At 38.6% G+C, this 22,138-nt stretch overlaps 1 pseudogene; it reads right to left on the bottom strand.

Moving 5' to 3' along the window:
- The window catches only part of LOC102860260, a 120,847-nt pseudogene extending 102,562 nt beyond the window's left edge, over positions 1 to 18,285 (bottom strand).
- Between the last annotated feature and the right edge of the window lie 3,853 nt (positions 18,286 to 22,138).

Here is a 22,138-nt window from a genome sequence, read left to right as displayed (position 1 = left end):
AACACTGCATGGGTCAAAATCAAGAAAGGAGTGTATAAGTAATGCATGCTTTCTCCATACCTTTTCAAATGATATGCAGAACAGACCATTCAGGAGACTGGGCTTTATGGAGAAGAAAGTAACATCAGGATTGGAGGAGGACTCATCGATAACTTTCTTTATACAGATAACATGAAGTGAGAAGAATTTGGAGAGGGACTTTGCTTCAGAAGGTCAAGGAATGCAAAAAAAAAAACCCATGGATTTCATCTTCACACCCAGAAAACGAAGATGCTCACCACTGGGCCAATTAAAAAAATGAGGTTGTTAACAAGGTTATCTTGTTCAGATGAACAATCAACACTCTTGACTGGAGCAGTTACAAATCAAAAGATCAATTGCTTTAGGAAAGTCTCAAGAGTGCTAAGAGCAATTATATCAGTTGAGAGACTAAGGTGTGCCTGTCATAATTTTCTCACGTGCTTGCTACACATCAGAGAGACCAACAATGACTTAGAGTAACAAAAGAAGAATTGATGACTTTGAGTAGCAGTGCAGAAGAAGAGTGTTGTACATACACGCATTGCTAAGAGTACAAACTCGTTTGTCCTCCAGAAGATGAAACTAAGTTGCTTCTTGAAGGAAAGGGTTATAAAACTCCATCTTGCATATTCTGGGCATTAGGCCAGGAGGGACAAGTCCTTGCAGAAGACTATCATGCTTGAGAAAGTAGAGGGTCATCCTGGGAGAGGACCCCCGTGTCTCTGATAACAGGGTCAGATGTGTCAGAGATGATGAGATTGGCTCAGGATAAGACGGAGTTCAGAGCTATTGTTCACAGGGCCATTATGAATTATAGTCAACTCACTAGCACATAACAATAATATGTATTAATTACATTTAGGAGCTGACTAATTTAATCCTGCCTTGAAATACTCCATTATTCTAGAAGACTTTTGTGGGTGTTTTTCCTCAATTACTTTTAAAATTAACTTATTTTGGCATGATCCTTGGGGAGCTCAAAGATTTTTATTTTTTTTCTTCTGATTTGATCTTAAGGTGCATTGTCTAGAGGGAGTTAACACAAAAATGTCTCCTCTATGCTTGTCTGAATCCACCAGCAGCTACTCAGCAAAAATCCTATGAGATTTACAGGCACTAGTGTAAACTATGCTGCAATCCAGAAGGTACATGGTACAAATCCACCAGCTGCTCTATGGAAGGACGGGAACTTTCCTATGAGTTTAACTGCCTCTGAAAACCCTGAAGTTACAAGTCAATTCTAACTCAATGGTACAGGACAACAATAACAAAATCCTCTAGTCAGTCAGCTATGAGTAAAAAAGAGAACAATTCCAAGAGTTGGTGATTTTAACCAACTAAGTAGTACCCTAAGAAGCCCTCATACCTGAATGGTTTATTTATATTTTTATTTTATATTGGTTTCATACAGAATTTGTATATATTGTGCTTCCTACTTTTCTTCACTTACAGTGTGTTTCACATGATCATTCCCATACACTGTGTTTTATAAAATTAATCCCTATTGAATTATGCCCACCTTACCCTGTCTTTTCCTGGTGACTCTGCTAACCTACAGGCAACTTGCCTTTTGTGGTTAACAGGTGACTCCAAGGGAGAAAGGGGCAGTCTTCTCCCATCCAGATTAACAGCTTGGGAAATGCAGTGGAGGATCATTGTGAGTTGGGATCAGTCCACTCTGGGGCAGGGGATTTGAAGCAGTGCTATAGAAAAAGAGGCCAAGGGATCTGCTGCTATAAATACAATAGTCAAGGAAACTCTACTAGTAGTTCTAGTCTGCAAAATTATGGAGTGGCCGTAAGTCAGACTAACCAGCAATATGTTTGGGGGTTTTTGGATTACAAGAGATAAAAGAGAAATATATGTATGTATGCACACGTGTGTGTGTGTGTGTGTGTGTGTGTGTGTGTGCATATGTATATGAGAATATGTATATATATGAAAATATGTATATGTCTGTTAGTACATAGCATATATATGTGTGTGGTGGCCTAGTGGCAACAAGACGTGCTGCAATCCCAAAGGCACTGTGTACAAGGCCACCAGCTGTTCTGCAGGAGAAGAATGGACAATCTCCTCTCCTGTGATTAACTGCCTCTGAAACCCCGCTGGAGGGTCAGCTATAGGTTACTTCTGATGCTACAGTAAACAACTAAGATAGATAGATAGATAGATAGATAGATAGATAGATAGATAGATAGATAGATAGATAGATAGATAGATGATAGAATGGAACACACTGGTGGCTTAATGATAAGCAGTGTCACTGTCAACTCAAAGGCACATGATTCAAATATTCCATCTGTTACAAAAGATAAAGAAAATGTTCCCAAGCAATTTACTGCCTCTGAAAACCCACTATAGAGAGTCAGCTAGGAGTTTGTTCCTATTCAACAATATTTACCTGTATATATAAATATATATGCGACTGGCACCATCTCGCTAGGAGTCACAAATGACTCGATGACACATAACAACAACACAACATATATTATATTATTATATATTTATATTATGTTATGTTTGTTATGTTATGTTCGTTATGTTATGTTATTATATAGTATTCATAGTTACTCACAGTAACTATTCTTTTTTCCTCCAGCACAATAATGTTGAGATTTATTTGTTTTGGTGGGTATGCTTATAGGTTGCTTCTTTGCCCTGGTGTAATACATTTGTTGTTCTTGTTATGTGCCGTTGAGTCGCTTGTGACTCATAGAGACCCTATGTACAACAGCCCTAACCTCTGTTCTGTCCTGTGCCAATCTCATTGTCTCCGACACATTCATCCCGATTACCCCAATCACATAATCAATCCACCTCCCAGAGGGCCTTCCCCTCCTGTGCTGTCCCTCCACCCTCCCAAGCATAATGTCCTTATCCAAGGACCAGTTTCTCCTTACAACCTTTTCAAAGTATGTTAGATGGAGCCTCAGAACCCTGGCCTCCAAGGAGCTACCTGATTTAACCCTCTCCAGGATGATTCTGTTTGTTTTCTTAGCAGTCCATGGTACCCTCAATACTCTTCTCCAGCACCACAGCTCAAAGGCATCAATTCTTCTTCTGTCCTCCCTAGTTATTGTCCAACTTTCTGACACATAGCAAGTGATTGCAAAGACCATGGCCTGTATCAGACACACCTTAGTCTACAAAGACACACTGTTGCTCTTCAGTACTTTAGAGAGGTCCCTAACAGCAGACTTTCCCATCACAATATGTCTTTTAATTTCATGACTGCTTGTGCCAAGAGTGTTGACTGTAGAGCCAAGGAGACTAAAGCTGTGAAAAATCTCAGTCTCTTCACCATCCATCCTGATGCTGCCAATTTGTCCAGTGGTGAGTATCTTTTGTCTTCTTGACATTGACCTCCAAGCCATACTGAAGGCTGTAGTCCTTGACCCCCTGCAGCAAGCGTTTCAGTTCCTCCTCAGTTTCAGCAAGCAGGGTTGTGTCATCTGCATAATGCAGACTGTTGATAGATCTTCGACCAATCCTGATGCCACACTCTTCCTCATAGAGCCCAGCCTCTCGGATAATCTGTTCTGCATACAGGTTGAAAAAGTATGGAGACAGGACACATCCCTGGCATACGCCCCTCCCAATTTTGAACTATGCAGTGTTGCCTTGTTCTGTTCTGACGACTGCCTCTTGGTCCAAGTATAGGTTTTGTATTAGCACAATTCTTCTCAGAGTAAGCCACAGTTAGTCATGATCCACGCAGTCAAATGCCTTTGCATAATAAATGGATTTGGTCCCTTTGAATCAGACAATCTCATGGTATACTATCTCAGGAATAAAAAATGGAAAAAATAACTGCTAGTACAATCTACAGATAGATATTCCTCTGGTACTCCCTGCTTTCAGTCAATATCCATCTGACATTAGCTACAATATCTCTAGTACCAAGACACCTTCTAAACCCAGCCTGGACTTCTGGCAGTTCTCTGCTGATTTGCTGTTCCAGTCGTTTTTGGATAATCTTCAGCCGAATCTTTCTTGCATGTGAAATCAATGATATTGTTCTATGGTTTTCACACCCTTCAACTTATTGATGGATATATAATTTGGTGTAAATTTTTTTCTTTTTTATTAATTTTTTTATTTTAATTATTATTTTAACAGAAGTTTATAGGGAAGTTAGATTTTCATTCATTCAATGTTGCTCATTTTACCCCGTTTTCCCTTCCCCCCCAAGCTTTTTTTAAACTATTTACAACAGTCTAATACAAATTTGAACAAATTCTTTCAATTTCCCTCATCTCCCACCCATCAAATTGTACAATCCAATGATTAACCCCCACTTCCCCGTGTACATCCACATCCCTCTGTTTCCAGCCTCTCCAAGTAAAATTGTCTTTATGCACAGCTAACTATATATGAAAATGTCAAAGTAATAAACAATTAGACAACAGCAAACTATGTCACCGGATACATGTCATTATATGTATATATGTGTGTGTGTGTGTGTATATATATATATACACACACACACACACACACATATATTCCTGCCAATTTTCTGTACATATCTTTCTATAGGCATATATTTTTGCCTTGTTTTGCATGAATAGCTATGATGAGTATAATTATATAGTGACTAAAGCTTCATATCACATACTTTGGGTATGTCGCCAGGAGAGATTACTCTTCAGAGAAATACATCATGCTTGGGAAGATCGAGGGGTAGCTGAAGAGAGGAAGGCCTCTTCAAAGTTGGTAGAGAGTTGAGGGACTGTGCCATTGAACGTGTGTCACGGATTGTGAGGGTAGCACGGGATAGGGCAGTGTTCAGACTGCTTGTTCAAAGTGTCCCTATGAGTCATTCCCAACTCAACAATAGCGAACAACAACAATATATTTTACTTTATGAGAAATTGTCACACCAATTTTTATTTTACAATCATGACAGCGTATATGTAACATAGATCCAACTACTCTACACCTCTGCCTATTTTTGGTATTTTAAGTTGTTTTTTTTCAATTATAGATGTTCAAGTTCATTATGCTTTTCATTTCAATTTACATGATAACTAATAATGCCCAAGGCTTTATTCAATATTTAGTAATAATTTATATGTATTCTGTGGTAAAATTCTTGCTGAAATATTTGCCCATTTAGAAAAGTGTTGTCTCCTTAATATTTACATAAAATATATGTTATATATTCTACAAGGACATTGTCTTGGTCTGTGGCCTTGACACTAGTTTTCAGAGAGCAGAAGCTCTTCATTTTGATCAAGTTCAACTTATCAGTTTCATTTCTTTTCATAGTCAGTGCTTTTGGGGGTCTTATTGTCTATGTTAAATAGTTCTTTTTTAAATGTGACCCTCAAGTCCTTGAGTACTATTGTAAACAGTGTTTTAAAAAGTAATTATATGTCCATATTCTAGATATACATTATTAGACAGTAAGTACTAATAGTTTATTTCTCAAAACTAAAATTAAAAAAAACCAACAAACAAACCTTCAAATTCACTGCCATAGCGTAGGCTAAGACTTAAAGCAACACTTGATGGGTTTTCTGTACCTGTAAATCATATTGTTGTTAGATGTCATGTCACATCGAATGTAATTCATGGCAGCCCTATAAACAGCTCTGAACCCTGTCCTGTTCTGTGCCATCCTCAGAATTTTCACACTGGAGCCCGTTGCTCAGGTCATTGTGTCCATTCTCCTGGTTGATTGTTTTCCTCTCCTTTTCCAACCCCAACCTTTCCAAGCACGATGTTTCTCCCTTGGAGTAAGTGATGGATTTGAATTCCTGGAGACGGCAGGCCTTTGGGTTAGAAGTGCAACAATCTAAGAACTATGCCATCAGAGTTCCCCATTCAGTCTCTGGTATATGGAAATTCAAAGAATTTTTACACATCAGTTTTAGCAGCTTTGGTAATTTGTAAAATTTTTATGTGAACACATTTATTTTATATCCAACTAAAAAGACAGTTTTATATCTTTGTCAAGTGAATTCTCTTTACTTAGGTCTCTGCTTATTTATTTTTCCAGTCCAATATGAAAGAGGAAGGATGAGGGAGGTCATTATTTCCTTGTTTTCTCATTTTAAGGAAAGGGCCTTGCCTTTTCCATTAAATGTTATGTAAAACTATTAGGTTGCTTTATTTTCTGTTTATTTTTATATTTTTATCTGTTTGTTTTGTTTATGACAACTTTATTTTATAGAAGAAGCTGCCTTTTTGCCACATTTTTGACACTTGAAAATGGAAAGGTGTGAAATTTTGCCAAATGCCTTTTTGAGCCTATTGAGATAATCCACTTTTAATATTTGCTTACTCAATAATCTCAATTGAATTGAGAATATCAAATAGACCTTGCAGTACTGGGAAGAACCTCAGTTGGTCAGGATATTTGTTTTCTCTACTCTGTTTTCAATATGATTTATTTCTCTATTATCTAGTGCTCCCTGGAGATATTTTTTCCCCCAACTGTACTGTTTTCATGAATGATAGACTATTGTTTCTTTCTCTTCTTTTTTTTTTTTTTTAAGTCTTAGTCAGTAGGTTTCTTCTCTCTCTTTGGCTCTCTTTCACCTTCCTGACCTCCCACTTTTGGTCCTGATGTCCTCATCCCAGACCTTCTGAACTTCTTGGCTACTGAACTGCTGTACATTGCTACTTCCTTTCATCGCCCCCCCCCCAATACACACACACACACACACACACACACACACACTGATTTCTCACCATTGGGCCAATTGGCAGCATTATTACAGATGGTAAAGAGACTGAGATTGTTTATAGCTTTAGTTTTCGTGGCTTCACAATCAATACTCTTGGTACCAGCAGCCAGGAATTCAGAGGATGAATTGCATTGGGAGAGTTGCCTGTCAGGGACATCTCCAGAGTACTGAAGAGCAATGACATCAGTCTGGAGACTAATGTGCGCCTGAACCAGGTCATAGTCTTCACAATCACTTGCTATGCATCAGAAAACGGGACAATGATTAGGAATGATAGAGAATAAATGCCTTTGAGCTGTGGTGCTGGAGAAGAGTAATGAATATGCCATGGACATCCAGGAGAACAAACAGGTTTAACCTAGAGAGGGTGAAACCAGGTTACTTCTTGGAGGAAAGGATTCGGAGGCTGATATACATTGACATACATTGATACTGACATAGACATACATATGTTGCAAGGAGAAACCAGTTCTTGGAAAGAGATATCATGCTTTTGCAGGGATGGAGAGAAAGCATAAAGGAGGAAGACCCTCAATGAGATGGATTAACTCAGGGACTGGACTAATAAGAGTAGATATGACAGAGACAAGAGTGGCACAGAATAGACCGGTTTTAGGGCTGTTATACATTGGGTCAGTGTGAATCACAAGTGACTCAATGGCACACAGCAACAACAACAACCACAATCCTATATTTTACCACTCTGATCAGTTGAAAGAATCTAGTCCTCGTTTAATGAATGCTTTCATCCATATGAGTCTTCCCTTGGAGAGAGGGAGATCTTACATACAATGCTCTCTTTCTTGACACAGACGATACAATTCAAATTCAGAACCATTATACAAAGTAGAACAGTACAGAAATTTGGGGTTTATTTTGAATACTTCACCCTTCCCAAAGAAGGGTGACCCAACAGTGTGGAAACTATATAACAATCTCATTGATTTTACATGCAAGCAAGATTCTACTGAAGATTATCCAAAAACGACTGGAACAGCACATCAGCAGAGAACTGCCAGAAATCCAGGCTGTGTTTAGAAGGGGTCGTGGTACTAGGGATATTGTAGCTGATGTTAGATGGATCTTAGCTGAAAGTAGGGAATACCAGAAGAATGTCTATCTGTGTTTCATTGACTATGCAAGGGCATTTGACTGTGTGGATCATAACAAACTGTGGCTGACGCTGAGAAGAATGGGAATCCCAGAACATTTAATTGTGCTAATGCAAAACCTATACTTGGACCAAGAGGCAGTAGTCACAACAGAGCAGAGTAACACTGCATGGTTCAAAATTGGGAAGGGTGTACGCCAGGGATGCATCCTGTCTCCATACCTTTTCAACCTGTATGCAGAACAGATTATCCGAGAGACTGGGCTCTGTGAGGAGAAGTGTGGCATCAGGATTGGTGGAAGATCTATCAACAGTCTGTGTTATGTAGATGACACAACCCTGCTTGCTGAAACTGAGGAGGACCTGAAACACTTGCTGCGAAGGGTCAAGGACTGCAGACATCAGTATCGATTTAGGTTCAATGTCAAGAAGACAAAGATTCTCACCACTGGACCAATTGGCAGCTTCAGAATGGATGGTGGAGAATTGAAGTTGTTAATAACTTTAATCTGCTTGGCTTCAGAGTCAACACTCTTGGCACAAGCAGTCATGAAATTAAAAGACATATTGCGATGGGAAAGTCTTCTGTTAGGGACCTCTCTAACGTACTAAAGAGCAATGGCGTCATTCTGGAGACTACGGTGCATCTGATACAGGCCATGGTCTTCACAATCACTTCTTATGTATCAGAGAGTTGGACAATGACTAGCAAGGATAGAAGGAGAATTGATGCCTTTGAGCTGTGGTGCTGGAGAAGAGTATTGAATGTACCATGGACTGTCAAGAAAACAAACAGATTCATCCTGGAGAGGGCTAAACCAGGCTGCTTCTTGGAAGCAAGGATTCTGAGGCTTCGTCTGATATACTTTGGACATGTTGTAAGGAGGGAGAGGTCCTTGGAGAGGGACATCATGCTTGGGAGGGTGGAGGGACAGCACAAGAGGGGAAGGTTCTCTATGAGGCGGATTGATTCAGTGACTGGGGTAATCGGGATGGGTGGGTCAGAGTCAGTTCGATTAGCAGAGTTTAGGGCTGTTGTACATAGGGTCGCTATGAGTGGCAAGCAACTCGATGGCACATAATAACAACACCACCACCACTCGGGGAACTAGATATTTCTATTGTGATTTAGGAAACAATGCTCAACAAACAAACAAACAAACGAACACAGACACCCCTCCAAAGAATAACTTTGTAAATAGCAGAGACTTCAACTGCAGGCCTTTCTTTGTCGCAGGCTTGAAAAATAGCTGACACTCTGCTTCAGTTGTGGACCCATTTCAGGTGAGGAATGTGCTCTTTCTGAAGTTCAGGCTGGTAGAACCCCCCTGATCTTACAATTCCCACTGTTGTGACAGAGGGGGAAAGTAATTGACTAAGACAATCATATTGTTGTTCTTTATTGTTGCTATAAACTGCCAGGTTACAACCAACTCATCACTGACCCTCATTTCATTGAGCAAAGCACATCTCAATATTAATAAGCAATGTAATATTAAGTTGAGTTAGAATATATACCCTTTTTAGGGAGGAGAGTGTGGACATTTGTGAGGGCGCTTCATAGACAGTTGTGCTGCTATGTCAAAGGCTATGTTTTTCTCGAAGTTTCAATCCACCAGCCAATCTGCAGAAAAAAGATACACAATCTCCCTTTGAAATCTACTGGAGCATTAGCTATGGGTGGTTACAATTCCATTGAATGAGTGTTGAATTTGTAGACATTAGCTTTGGAAACTCACTGGAGTGTCAGCTATTAGTCAGATTCAACATGACAGCAGTGAGTTGTTCGGAATTTGAATGGAAATTTACCATCACTTTACACAGAAAAGTACAAAACAAGGCACAGGCTTCTGAATGAAATTCTTGTGTAACGTTGAGAGCACAAACTCTGCATGCTCCGCACTGTGAATAAATGTTCCTTCTCACGTTCTTCTGCATACAGTAGATGAGAGCTCAGTTGATGCTGCACCTACAGAGTGTGCCGTTAGCCCTCAGGCCATGCCTCTCTGCAGTTTGCACCCATCAGCTGCCCTGCAGGAGAAAGATCAGTGATCTCCTTATGTAATTTATAGCCTTGGGAACCTACTGAAGGGTCAGTTATCTGTCAGTTCTGACTCTGTGCTCATAGGTTTTGAGATATAGACTCTAGAAGGATCACTGATACCATAGTATATAATGTACTGAGTTACAAACCAAAAATTCAGCAGTTCAAATTCAACAGCATCTCCGAGAGACACAGGTCAGCAATCCCCTCCTCTAAAAAGGTATTCCCTCAGAAAGCCAATAGGGGTTTGATTTCAGTTGGAATAAAATCAACAGCAGTGGGTTTGTTTCACTTGAAAATTTTATGTTTGACAATGAACTTAAAATAGATATGAATATTTAGGAACACTTTTGTTTGAAATGGCTTCTGTGCTTGTATCTAAAAATATTAAATAGCAGGAAGATGGACTGCTTTATTTTCTACAGATGTGAAGGTTTTGCAGGCAAGGATTCCAAAGCTTCGTCTGACATACTTTTAACATGTTGCAAGGAAGGACTAGTCCTTGGAGAGGGACATCATGTTTGGGAGAGTGGAGGGACAGCGCAGGAGAGGAAGACCCTCGATGAGATGGATTAATTCAGTGACTGGGGTAATGGGAGTAGGTGTGTCAGAGACGGTGAGTTGGCACAGGATAGAGCAGGGTTTAGGGCTGTGTCACATAGGGTCTCTGTGAGTCACAGGTGACTCGATGGCACATAACAACAACAACAATAGATGTGATATATAAAAAGGGGGAAAAAATCTCTAAACTTGACTTTGTAAGAAAATGTTCGTCCCAGCACCCCTTAAAGTCCCTTGACTGGAGCTTTGGATTCTTGTCCACTTTATTCCCCAGACAATGAAATCCTTCAAGCTAGAGCCTTATGTCAAGAGTTGGGGAGACATGGTGCATTGGAATGGATGAATGAGTGAACAAGGGTGGAAAAATAAAATGACACAATTAACTTAGTTAGAAAAAGATAGCCCAGTAACTACGGTAAATCATAATGGGACAGCCTATTGCAACCCGAAGATTTTTCCAGTCACTATTCTAAGTACTTCATTGACCCATTTGTTTCTCACAACTGCCCCATTAGGTAATACTATGAGTAAGCCCATGTTATAGGCAAGAGAACTGATGCAGATAGATACAATAATAGATAAGCAACGGCTAAGTAACAATAATAGAAAAGCTCAACTTCAAACCCAGTGTTGCCCTAGAGCCTGTGCCACTAACTACTTTGATCTACTAGAAACATGATGGAAATACAATAGGTATTTAAAATGAAAATAATTTATATAAACCTGAGGTATACAGAAAGTTGCACATATTACAAAATAATCTTAATATTACAGAATAATCCATTCTATAACACAGTTCTGGAGAAATCACAATATTTTGAAAGAATTGCATTAATCTTCACCCTCTCTCATTTCTTCCTCTATTTTTCTTTTTCCCCCCCTTTGTTTTTTTACACATTATTTGTGCTGGCCAAATGGAGAATTACAAAATGTGATGAAAACAGTACTTGGTATGTGCTTGTACAGTGGGTCTTGTTTTCTTGGAGGACTCTGTTTAAGCATTAAGTCTTCAAGTTAAATATCTTTGCTAGATTATGGAATAATTAAAGGCAACATGGGGGACAAGATCTTGAGAAACCTTTGCGTGATCTGCTAATTGATGCTGGCATTCTAGGTGAGCTCAGTTCCCAAAAGACCCATCATTAGCTAAAAGAAGATACACTAGGAACAAATGCACAGAACTGCCCAGATAACCCAGCTTTATTTAATAAATAAATAGTACTGTTTTTGCCACTCTAGTTAGACAATGACTACGGAGGATAGAAGGAGAATTGATGCCTTTGAGCTGTAGTGCTGGAGAAGAGTATTGAATGTACCATGGACTACCAAGAAAACAAACAGATTCATCCTGAAGAGGGCTAAATCAGGTTGCTCCTTGGAGGCAAGGATTCTGGGGCTTCATCTGACATACTTCGGACATGTTGTAAGGAGGGAGAGGTCCTTGGAGAGGGACATCATGCCTGGGAGGGTGGAGGGACAATGCAGGGGAGGAACACCCTCTATGAAGTGGATTGATTCAGTGAGTGGGGTAATCAGGATGGGTGTGTCAGAAGCAGTGCGACTGGCACAGGATAGAGCAGAGTTTAGGGCTGTTGTACATAGGGTCACTATGAGTCACAAGCGACTCGATGGAACATAACAACAACAACAACATTTTAGCATAATAAGTAGGGCAAGAGGGGTAAGTGTGTTAGAGTAAGTGAGACTGGCTCAGAAAAGGGCAGACTTCAGATCTATCGTACACAGGGTTGCTGTGAGACACAGGTAATTCGACAGCACATAACAACAACAACAATGGATGTGCATACAGGCAGCTCTGGTAGCATAGTAGTAAGAAGCTGCACTGCAACCTTAATGGGTCAGCTATGGAGCAGTTCCAACTCAATGGCACACAACAACAACAATATACATGTGCATATGTGTACATATACATGCAAATACATTCAGCAATTCAAACTGAACAAACTCACCACCATCCACTCAGAAGCAACTCAACTGCAATTGCAGGCAAGCCATAATCTACAATGGGAGTTTTGCTATTCTTGAAGCCGGTAAAGAAATTATTTTACATTCATCTCATCTCTATTTCTGAATTTTCTCATACAACACCTGACCTCAATCACAATACAATTCTGCAGAAGGATGGACCTTTGCCACACAACACAGAATGTCAACTTGGGGATACACATAATTCAAACTTTTGGAAAGATAATAAACTAATTTCCTCAAGCTTCAGAAATCTGCTTTTGTAGACAATGTCAAAACTCTGATTAGTTTTAGCAGTTATCCTAGAAGTTTGAGTACCAGTGGGTTTTTGACATACTTTTTCCTCATTCTTGGCCAAGTGAATCTCACTCCTAAACCAAATCAGAAATATTGTTTAACTGATCACTGATTAATATTTGGGACAATGCAGTAATCAGCTCTCCAAATGAGCAATTAATCACACAGTGATGAGAAATAAATTCCATCTTTAAGCCATGTTTTCTAACCATATAAAGTCCAAGTATGTCCTTGAGGCTCTTGCTGTCCTTGATGCTGGGAACAATATGATGATCAGCAAAAATGCAGCATCACTGGTTCTTGAACACTTAACCTTTACTGGTGGTATGCCTTAAGAAAATGGGCACTGCAATTGTAATCACCAGAAAACAAAGCTTGTAGTAAATGCAATACCACATAGCCAAATATTTCAACTATCAGGAGGGTCAGCACTAACTTTAAAGAACCTTGATCACTCAGAAAGTAGAAGTTTACATTGCTAACCTTAAAGTATTGTTGGCCTAGTGGCAAAAAGCTGCAATGCCATTTCAAAGACACCGGTTCGAATCCACTAGCTGCTCTGCCGGAAAATGACGGACAATCTCTTCCTGTGCAATTATTTGCCTCTGAAACACCCCCCCTTCCCGAGTGTCAGCTGTGGGTTGGTTCTGACTCAATGATAGATGACAATAACAACCATAAAGTATTGTTCCTCTCATGACTGAACTTCACCAGTGCATCCAAGGGTGAAAGATGGGTGATCTCCTCTCCTGTGATTTACCAATCCTGAAAGGCTGCTGGAAGTTCTGCTATGAGTTGGTTTAACCTCTCTTTGAGTTATGCTATGAGTTGTTGTTGTTAGATGCCGTTGAGTCAAGTACAACCCATAGCAAACCTATGAACAGAGATCGAAATTCTGTGCTGTCCTATACATCCTTACACTTCCTGACACACGAGGGAGCCCATGTGGCAGCCACTCTTTCAATCCACCTGCCTGAGGGTCTTCTTCTTCTTCCTTGATCCTCTGCCTTCCCAAGCATCATGTCTTTTATGAGGAATAGCCTTTCCTAGCAACATGGCCAAAGTATGTGAGGTGAAGTACATAATGAATCACACAGTTAATCCAAAGGTGGTTGATGTATTGTTGTGTACCGTGGAGTTGGAACCAACCCATAGTTGACCCTCCGGTGGGTTTTCAGAGGCAGATAAGCACATGGGAGGAGATTGCCCATCCTTCTCCCAGGAAGCAGCTGGTGGCCTCGAACTGTGTGCCTTTGGGATTGCAGTGCAGCATCTTCAAATTTACAACCCTCTCCATAGAAGAAATATGCACAGCCTTATCCTGAAAGATTTACAACCTTGTTAACACATTTGGAGGGTTGCTTAAAGTCAGAACTGACAGCATTGTCCTTTCCATTTCTACTTGTTGGTTTTGTTTCTTTAGAATAATGTAATATTTCATTTTTGTCAAATACATGTGAGTGTATGTTGTATGGAATCAATGGGAGTGTGGCTGACTTGTTTCATTTGCTCATCTCTAGAATCACCTAAAAATTTAGAAGAGAGTCATTTTTCATGTCTTCTTTAACATTGCATGCATTTCATCTTGAGAGCCTTTTATAGTCCTGTTATATTTTCACTCCAGGAATCCCTGATATAATTGGAAGAAAGATATAGAGTCTCTGAGTGCTCAAACCACCGTTGATCCCTTTTCACAATAAAAGCGCAGGTCCCAAAGAATCCTAACATGCTACCAGCTTCACCAAAGCACAATTAATAAGCCAATCAGACCAAAAGCCTCACGCCTTCCTCTGATTTATCAATGTTTTGGAATGAGATCTGGGCTAAAAATGCAGGTTTGCTGCCAAGCCCTTCTCACATTTCTAGCAGGGCTGGTAGAAGTTGGATGTTAAATAGATATGGATCCAAATTCTGGCTGTGCCTCACAGAAGATGTACTCTTGGCAAGCTCCTGATCCTCCTGTCCTTCGCTGTCCTTGAGTGTAAAATGGGATATAAATAAGCACCTCACAGGGTAGTTGTCAAGTTGATACAGAAAAATTACATATGTATGTATAATTAAGATGAATATATTTTAAAATAAAACAGCCCAGAGCTTTGACTTTTAATTATTAGGCAAATTATAAATCCAATGGAACACATACATTATTGTATATGGAGAACACGAAATAACTTCAAGCTCTAAAGTTGTCTAGAATTTCTCTGCCTCAAACTACCCAGTTCTTTGATCAGACCTCTAACGCTAGAGTTGACAAGTTCGGAAGTTGTGTAATGGTATCAGGAGAAAAAAACTTGTCTCCAACAATTCCATGTGCATAAGAAAATCAGAACATCCTTGAAAGCAATTTGAAACGCTTCAATTTGGGCTATCAGGTTTGCTCTAGAAGAGAATGGCAGAGAAACTGCTCAAAGTATTTTTCTTGTCCTCACCCTCTAGCCTGCTTGGCTGAGACACAATGTTTGAAAATACTCTAGATCATTTTTTGATTAACTGGGGCATTATTTGTCCCATGGCCAATATTTTTATATTTGTTCTAACATCACAGCGAAAGTCAGTGAAATAATTGTAAGACCATTCATTATCAAGTTATAAAGACTCATGTACTTTCTTTACTTTTCCTAAGTCAGTGTTTGATTATTCAAAGTCCTTGTTACTTTTCGAGACATGGACAAATGTCTCCTTTTTCTGGTTCTCTGTAGAAAAGAGATACGTATTTAATGCTTTGCATACAGCTTTCAAATCTGCATAAGTCCACACTCTCTTGTCTAACTAGTGTATTTTTCACATTTAAACTTGGGGTATCAGGTTTGTTCTAGAATGATAATTCTTGTCATCTTCGGTCTTTCCTGCATCTATCATGATGTTGCCTGTTGGTTCAACTGGTGAGGCTGTTTCACTAATTGCAGTCAAGGAGATGTTAGCGCATGCTGAGCTAAGGAATTATGGAACAAAGTATCCTTCAGTTTTGAAATAGCTTTATTTTTGCTGTTGTCCTATTTTTTTAAGTCTTTTAAATTTATTCTAATAGAAGTTTACAGAGACATTGAATTTCCATTCATTCAGAGTTGCACACTTTCCTCCCTGCCACCCTTCCCTTCCCCCTCAGTTTGCTTTTCTCTTTGAAAAGAAAAAAAACCAACAAAAATATGACTAAAAAATCATTGTAATATAATCCCTCCAGTCCACTAGGCAGCTTTCATTCTGGACTCTTGTCATGACAAAAATATCTAATCATATATTCCTCCTAAACTGTTCTCTTCTTCATCTATTTCAATGGAGTATACATTATTTATCCCCTCTTAGTTTTCCCCCAACTCCAATGTCAGTCCTGCTTTTTAACAGAGACACTATGCAGTATTTGCCATTTTATGAGTGGGATAACTTTATAGCCAGTTATTATGCTTGGTCCCTACTATTTAAATAAAATAACAAACCATTAGGACTTGAGTCAATTATGACTCATGGAATGATTGAATCATTCTTTATAGAAAATTTTAGGTTGTGAATTTTTAGAGCAGATCACATGGATATTGTTCAAAGATGCCTGTGGATAAATTCTAACCAGCAACCTATCATCTGTAATCAAGTGTTTAGCTGTTTACACCAACTAGGAACTCCTATTATATAATTGTTTTTGTGATTGTTGTGTACCATTGTATTGGTTTCTATTCAAGGTGAACTATAAAATACAATAGAAGTGCCCCGCAGGGTTTCCCAGTCTGTAATCTCAATGGAATAGGATGGCCAGATCTCTCGTTCAGAGTCACCAGTGTGTTCAAACCAGCAAGCACTCAGCCACTGAGCATTCAAACATTACACCAAGGAGCAGACTGCTGTGTAATTAGAAGAGTGAGATTTCTAACAACTTCGTACATTAACTCAAAGTAATGCAGAGTACATGGACAGTGGCATTAAAGTTCATTTCTATTCATTCATTGCTGCCATTTTCTCCCTGCCATTTCAAAATTTGGTAAACCAAAGGAAAAGTAAAATCCAGGATAGTAGGAAAAAACCCTAATTAATGAATTTCAATATAGGAAAAATTTAATTTACCATAGATCTATAGTTAAAATCATGGAAAACAATACATTATATAAGTTCTGAAGAATTAAATCTAATATTAAGAAGAAAATGAACTATTATTTTTTATCCCAGCTGTAGACAAAGGAACTCATTCCACTATCAAGTAAATGTAGGCATGACTTAAATCCAGAAAAGGGTGTGTGTTGGGGTTGGATCCTTCCACCAATCTATTCATATAATACTCTGCTGAGTAAACAAACTGAGAAACTAGACTGTATGAAGAACACTGAATCAGGATTGAAAGAAGACTTATCGATAACTTTCAATATGTAGATGACACAATCTTGCTGCTGAAAAATGAGGACAACTTGAAGTACCTATTGATGAAGCGTAAAGGCTTCAGTAGAGGATACAAATGAAAGTAGAGAAAACAAAGATCCCTACAACTTGACCAATGAACAAGATTATGATGAATGGAGAAAGGATTGAAGTAGTCAAGGATTTCATTTTACTTGGATACACAATCAATTTCCACTAACAGAGCAGTCAAGAAATCAAGTAACATATTGCATTGTGTGAAACTGCTGTAAAAGACCTCTTTAGTGCGCTAAAAGGTAAGAATATCACTTTAAAGAATAAGGTATATCTGATACAAGCCATGGAGTTTTCAGTCTGTTCATATACATGAGAAAATTAGCAATGAATAAAAAATATTAAAGAAAAAAATTCATTTCTGAATTATAAAATATTTAATGAATGGGAGGTGTTTTAGTTTGGTAAATACCTAATTGCATATCCTGATAGAAGAAAAGTTACTTTTCATTTGCTTGTTTGTTTTTTTTTTCCTTTTATTACTTTTTTGTGTGTGTGTACTGTCAAATTATATCTGATTGGTACAGGAGGAGATTTCCCCTCCTTCTCCAGCAGAGCATCTGGTGGATTTGAATGACGTACCTCTGGGATTGCAGAAAAGTTACTTTTTAAAGGAGAAAAATAAAGATCTAGATTTAAAAACGAAACAAAACATTTCCTTCAGGATATACTTCTTATTGATTACCACATAGTTGAGCACAATTCATAGCAGTTCTATGAACAAAAGATCTGAGGCCTTTCTTTAATCAACTATCATCGTTTATAAAAGTTCATAGAAAGTGGTTTCCACTCCTGCTTCTAATATACATACATGTGTTAAAACACAACCATCACTGGTTTTGAATCTGTTCTGACCCATAGTGACTCCCCACAAGGTTCCTGGATCATAAATCTTTACAGGACGGAAAGGCCTATCTTTTCCTGTAGCTTTGAACCCTGATATTTCTTGTGAGCTTCTGGTTATCAGGGTAACTGTAATCAATTAACTGTGGCACCACCGCAGCTCCTTGTGTGTATTTACCGCGTTGTCAAGTGCCATCAAGCTGACTATGACTCATAGTGAGTCTACAAACAACAAATCTGAAACTTACCTTATCCAGCTGAGCTCTTAGCATCTCTGTCACAGATGAGCCAGATATTGTGGTCACCTTGTCACTCCTTATCTTTCCCAGCATGCTTTCTCTCTCAAAGGTCAGATTCCTCCTGAAAACATGTAAAATATACCCTTACTTCAACCCAAATACGAGGTAAAATATATTCCTAATATAACCTAAATACAGCCTAAACACAGGTAAAATTTCTGCTCCAGAAACATGTATACATCAAGGATCCTTATAGGTTTTTAAATTTAAATATCTTAAAACTAAAATACACAACATCTAACATCATCCACACTTACAAGCCAAGAAATGGGGCCATTTTTGTGGGTTGCCTAAGACACAAATGTGTGCAAGCATTTATTTTACACACACATTCAGTGGAGACCTTTCCAAAAAGACACCCATATCCAGTTAACTAGTTCACATATACTTTTTCCCCCCAATGAAGATAAAGTGGCTCAAAAAAGAAAAAAGAACCAATTTTCCTCATTATTCTCACAATTTCTATGAAATAAAATATCCGAGTTCATGAGGGTAAATCCCAGCTCTTTTGTTTGTGTTCTGTTGCTTCTATAGATGCACATTTTAAAAAATGAAAAGAAAGGAACACCCAGGCTATTAAAAGAAAATGTCATTCTGTATCAAATTCACTTTGGAAATGCTTTAAAATAACTATTTCTATAAATGTAAGTATCAACATCATTTCATAGCTTATTGGTCTAAATTACCCTGGGATTAGATTCAAAATCAATACGTGAAATAAGCTAAGTCTTCCCTATTTTTATTTTATTTTATTATTTTTTACCTTTCAGTAATAAATGATGCAATGTCTTTGCCGGCATGGTTTTCAGTCCTATTTGAGCTATTTTAGATTGCGTGGTTTGGGTCCCACGCTACTAGTCTTGCCCACCCCCCACACTTCACGATTTCTTTCTTCTCCATTGTTCTTCTAAACGACAAGACCATCTGTTCACTTGGCAGATGTAAGTCAGTTCTATAAATGTTGTCATTCTCAGCATAGTGCAAGCCCTGCACAATCACGAGGACGAGAAGTACTACATCCATGAGTTAGCCAAATGTATATTGTTGTCGAAATTACTTGTCAAAACGTCAAAGGGAACAATATTTGATTTTCAAAGCGCAGCATACATCTACACAGATTACAATGTGAGGGCTCTATTATGTTGTTACTTATGCAATGCATGGTTCAGATTGTGACTAAAGTAATTGGCATGGGCTTTTGTAGGCTCTCAGTTCTATTGCAGAAAAGGACGATAGTTATAGAATCCTTTGTTCAAGCAGTGATCTGAAACAGTGGTTTTCTCTCCAAAGAATAGAGAATGTGTAAATTTGGAAGATAGAAACCTCTGATATGCATGCAGTTCATGTTTTCATTAAACTCAGTGCTACATAACCAGAATTTATGTTGGTATATGTCAAAATGTGGAATTTGGGTCAAGACAAAAGGCAATATGGTATTATATGAATCTCCTCTTGTAATCGTCACAAATTATCACAATCTAATAGGATTAGGTGTGCTAGATACAGTGACACAGGCCCAGGATAGGGCACCTTTCAGAGCTATTGTGCATAGGGTCACCATGAGTTGCAGGTGACTCAATGTCACAAAACAACAACAATAACAGGCATAAAATAACACATACACATGCGGTTTTCATTTCTGGGGTTGAGAAGTCTACCAGTGGTGTCACTGACGTAACATCAGGGTGTGAAGGAGTAGGGCTATGTTCCTTCATGCAGGTGTTAACAAAGAGTTCACATTTTTGCCTTTTCTGTCTTCTAGAAGGTGCAGTGGGACCTCTGGTGGCCTAGGGGTAAGAGGCTGCATTGCAATCTCAAAGGCACACGATTCGGATCCACAAGCAATCTCCTACCTTGGGATTAACTGCAACTAGAAACTTGTTGGAGAGTCAGCAATAAATTTGCTCTGAGTTGAGGGCACACAACTATAGCAACCACAAACGTTGTTTTTATTCTTTAGCATGTGAAAGTCTCATACAGCTCCCGAGTTACAATGTTGCTCTTCTTCAGTTTTTCCTATTAGTCCTATTTCCTCCTCTGGCATCAACTGGGAAATATTTTTGCTTTTAAGGGCACATACATTAAGGCCATTTGGATAATTTGGAGTAATCTCTTTGACTCTTACTCATATACGCAATGTCTGTCTTTTCCATGTAAGATAGTGTTGGTATCCTAAACAGAAGACTGACAGTTCAAACGCACCAGGCACTCCACCAGAGAAAGATAGTTAAGTCTCCTTCGATAAAGATATGGACCTTGAGAAATCTGATAGAAAATAGGTATGGTCAGAACGTATCGACAACACTGTGTTGGTTTTCTGGTAATTAGGTTTATTCATACTCCTAGACTCTGAGCATCTTTGGGGTCTATTGTTCTCCTGTCTAAAACACCATCCACATCAAATTCCACTTTTACTAATGTGAAAAAAGAGATACGAAAAAAAGCAATGCTCAACATCACAAAATTAATGACAAAGCTAAGAATAACACAAATACACCAGTTAGCTGTTCTTTTGACAAAAGCATGGATATTTCAGAATTTTACAGGATTCTTTTTGTGTCAAAACTAAACAAAGCCACTATACAATATTTTTACTGTGTTTCTCTAAAGTCAGCATTAGTCACTGCCTACTTGATTCCAATTCCTGATGACACAGGGTAGAACAGTGGCCCATGAGGGTTATAATGGTGTAATTTTTCTCTATAGTGTATAGCCAGACTTTTCTTCTGAAGAGTCTCTGCATAGACTCAAACTGACAATCCTTGAATTAGCAATGGAGTTTGCTATATGTTTATGCTCAGACTCAGCTAGTTTTGAATGCAGACTATTATATTTGACGATACAAATTAGCTATGTATTCAACATGGTAGCCTTGTGGAAAGAGCTAGAGTAAGTGTTTCTGTGTTCTGCTGATACGCATAGTTTTCACTGGCTAATAATTTTCAGAAATAAATCTCTAGTTACCTTCTTCCCAGCATCTCCTTCTGGAAGCTGTGCTTCCAGAAATCCAGTGAAGTCTATCCATTATAGAAATCTATTCATAGACCAAAAAGCTATCGTCTGAAGGGCACAAAGTATAGGAAAGAGGTATACCTAGGGGTTGCATCCTTCCTCCATACCAATTCAATCTCTATACTGAGCAAAGTATTTGAGACCTTGGGCTATATGAAGATGAATGAGGCATAAAGATTGAGGGAAAACTCTTCAACAACCTGTGTTGTGCACATGACACAACTTTGTTGAAAGTGAAGAGGACTTGAAACACTTGCTACAGATCAAAGACTATAGCATTCAATATAGGTTAAATCTCAACATAAAGGAAACAAAAATCCTTACCAGAGGACCAACAGGAAAGACCATATGTATAGGGGGGGAAAAACATTGAAGTTGTCAATTATTTTCTTTTACTTAGACTCACCGACAAGACCCAAGGCCCATGATAACAGTAGTCAAGATATCAAAAGATATGTTACTTTCAAAAATTTGCTGTCCAAGACTTCTCCAAAGTTTTAAAGAACAATGATTTCAGTTGAAAATCTAAGGCTTGCACCTGATTCAAGCCATGATCTTTCCAATTACTCCCATGTTGTTGTTGTAATGTGCCATTGAGTTGCCTGCAACTCAACAGTTCTTTTTTTTTATTAAATTTTATTAATTTTAATGAACATTTACAGAGATTTTGGATTTTCACTCATTCATTGTTGCACTGTTTTCTCCACCCTCCTCCCCAGTTCGTTCTTCTTCCCCCCCCATGTCTATTTTAATTGTCCAATTGCCACAGTGTTTGTCAAAGCCAGTTCGGATTAATCTCCTTTGTCAGTGTGTCCCTTGCCATTCCCTATCACTCCTCCCTGAGAGAGACTTCACCCTGATTCATAAGGAAAAG

The sequence above is a fragment of the Elephantulus edwardii genome, unplaced genomic scaffold (genome assembly GCF_000299155.1).
Source record: "Elephantulus edwardii isolate Elephantulus edwardi_28Jun2011 unplaced genomic scaffold, EleEdw1.0 scaffold00112, whole genome shotgun sequence".
Taxonomy (NCBI): Eukaryota; Metazoa; Chordata; class Mammalia; order Macroscelidea; family Macroscelididae; genus Elephantulus; species Elephantulus edwardii.
The sequence above is the reverse complement of the archived record's forward strand: the minus strand, read 5'-3'. Positions and strand labels throughout refer to the sequence as shown.